The following is a 3,606-nucleotide window of genomic DNA, read 5'->3' on the forward strand; positions in this document are numbered from 1 at the left end:
CTTAGTTATAATAAGTTTTATTGTTGGTGAATATCTTAAAAACTTTTATAGTACGATAAAGTGTTCTACAAGAGAGAATGTTTTGAAAAAATTTGAAGATAAGACTATTATTATAAGTATGAAATTACTACTTTAATTTTTATTAAATAAATTAGAGATCAGAGAAAAGAAGAGAATATGTGATATTTATCGATAACAAGAGTATAATAAAGTGGCTAAATAAAAAGGAAAATACGATATTGAGAATAATAGAACCTAAAAAATAAAACTTATAAAATAAGGTATTTGGTGTAAAATATTTGGGTCAAATTTAGAAATATCTGTGATATTAAGACAAAAAAAAAAAGAGAGAATGTGGCTATCATAAACAATAACTATTGGGTGAAGGAGATTACATAGATACAGGTACATGGTAATAAAAGGGAGATGAATGAGGTGAGTTTATATATAAAATTAAAATGATATGAGTGGTTATTAGTATGATGAAATCATTTGAAAGAAAATTAAAACAACGCAAACACAATATTTGAAGCGTTCAACAACCGACAAAAAAAAATATTTAAATTTTGTCATGTAATTTTATTTATTATTTATTCGAATATTTGTTGATGTCTTAGTTATTAATTTTTTAGATCATTTTATTGTGATGTATATTTTATTTAATTTGTATTTAACTTTGATGATATTGTCGAAGGAATACTTCACAAATTAAATTTTTTCGCTCTAATTTTAGAATAACAACGATCTAAAAGAAATATTAAAATGTCTTTTAAATGCTGCATTCAGATTCAATTCTTATTTAAGGTTGGATGTAGTTTAAAAATCTCAGTGTGTTTGAGGAGGAAGAGATGTGTATCCTAGTGAATAATGACAAGAGAAGCTTGAAATTGTTGAGGTAGATTTGTCCATTAATTCATGGAATTCATATTATGTGTTCTTTTGCTCGAAATTTTTTTCTTGAGAGATAGTTTATATTACCGATTTATCATGAGTGGTGATCCTAGTAAATAGTAGCACATACATTTTTCTATTTAGGGGTGTGTATGATTGGATCTGGCCTGGATTTGATTCAGTCTCAAATATTTTAAAGACTAATTTAGTGTGATTTTATTGAATTTAAATTTAGATAAGGGTTTCAAAAATAAATCTATTCATTATTTTGGATTAGATCGGGTCAAGACAGACTCGGCTTCATCCGACTCGTGTGCATCTTAAGGAAACTAAAAAATATATATATTTTAAATTTATTTCAATATTATGTAATATTAATTATAAGTTTATTATTTTATTTTTAATCGCACTTGTTGAATTAGAAAATAGATCAAAGAAGTATCAAATTAGAATATATTAACAAATTCAAGTTCAAATATGGATATCAATCAACTTTTCAGTAACAAATTTCTTCTTTATAAATAAGTGCATCATAAATAAGTTTTTTTATAAATTATTTTTAAAACTTTAAAGACCCGATTTTCACCCGATTTTAACCCGCTATAATTGTGGGCCGAAAACATTTAAATTTCATCGAATCTAAAATCGGGTTAGAGTCTAAAAAATTATACCCAATGTATATTTAAAATTCAAGACAAATCCAATTTCATCCGACCATACATATCCCTAACTCCTTCTAATTGAGGTATACATATATTTCACTATTTCAGGATAATTACCTCAAATATTAAAAAAAAATAACAATAAATACACAAATATCATGTATTCTACGTGTACGTATTATTGCCATCCTAATAATCCAAAAAACATTGACGTTTAAACAAATTAAATGAGAGAAAATGAAAAGCAAAGAGATGTATGTGGACTAGTTAGCTATAGCCCATTGAATTTGATATTTATGTATATTTTTTCAAATTGAACTCTCCACGCACTTACATGTATATACAGATATATATATATCATTGCAATGATTTAGTTTTATTTTATTTTCTTTCTCTTTACTATTCCTAAAGGAAATATAATCTCCCCTTCTAAGAAATCATCTTCTCTATCTAGTTCCATGGATTTTGAGTATCTTGTGCGTGGGAACCTCAACAAAAAGGGTTGCCTCCATGCATAGCACAACACATTTGTCTTTTTCTTCCTTCTTTTATTATTATCTATCGATTTATATATTAAAAGAGGTTTTAATAAAAAGAAGTATAAGGAATGTATGTATATATATTTTTCTATTGTGTAAATGCAAAGCTCAAGACTAATTAAATACGTCTCAATAATTTATTTCATCAAAGTTTTTTCGATAAGTTTCTTCAATCATCTATTCTACTTTACTATACTCTTGTTATTAATAAAAATCACAATGTTCTATTTTTTAGTCTTTAATTTTTCAAATAAAAATATTAATTTTATATTTGTAATAATAATTTCACCTTCAAATTTTTTTAAAAATATTCTTTCTCGTAAAACACTTTATTAATAAAGACATACTAATATAATATGCCATTTGAATTAGTTCTTAAGATGTTAAAACATGCTTAATATTTTTTTTATACATGTGCATTAGTGTTTTTGTCAAGCTCAATAAACTAAATTTTTGTTTATTAAGAGTCTTTATGCATGATTAAAAAAATTTATACAAACTCAAAAATTAGAAAAATCCCAGTCCCCAAAAACATAAAGCGCTACCAAAGCCGAACTACCATTTTTTTTTTCATTATTTTTGAATTAGAATCTTTTAAATTTTGAATTTTACTTTAGAAAGGTAAAATGTGATATCTCATCACCATTTATTTCATAAGTAAGATCAAGAAAAAATATATATAAAAAACTATTTAAAAATAAGAGATTACACTTTAATTTTTAAAATAAAAATTTAAAATTTAAAAAATTCAAATTCATTATTTTCATTGCAAAACTATATTATTATCTTTGAGTTTAAGATGCTCTTACATTATTTACTTTGTTCCTTGGATTTGAAGTGGAGTGCAATTGATGATTGCTCTTTGCTTTTGTTTTGTGAAACACAAAATGTATTTAAATATAATTATTATCTTATTATTTAATATAATTAACATATATATTATTTATATATTTATTAATTATTAGATAAAATATTATTTACTTAATGTCTAGTGAATAGTGTATCATTGAGCAGTATTTAATTGACAGTTTCGGTGCTATGACATGTGTAGAACAATAATTGTATATGAAAATTGAATTTGAATCAAAATAATTAACAAATAAGGATATAAATTGAAAGAAAATGATTCTTTTAGAACCCCAGAAATTAAGGAAGTTTCTCCTAATTAATCTATAATTCTAGGTCGGCAGATACATATCCAAAACTAGATTATTAGTAGATGTGAACGAATTTTTCAAACATATTCTTTTAATCTTTCTTTTTTTTTTGAGTATAAAGCGTGTGTAAAAGTCAATTATATATTCCTTCCCCGGGTGAATTCTGGCTGAACAAAACTATTTCAATGTAGCTGCTTCCATTGAAGAATAATATAATATAATTTTATTACTATAAATAGAAGGTCTTTATAACTATCTACCAAAAAATGTCTTTATAACTACCAAGGATAATATGGATGAAAAATCATTGTATGCGCTTGCATTTTCTTTTTGATATGTCAGAAATATATAATTAAT

Source organism: Arachis ipaensis, chromosome B05 (genome assembly GCF_000816755.2).
Source record: "Arachis ipaensis cultivar K30076 chromosome B05, Araip1.1, whole genome shotgun sequence".
NCBI lineage: Eukaryota > Viridiplantae > Streptophyta > Magnoliopsida > Fabales > Fabaceae > Arachis > Arachis ipaensis.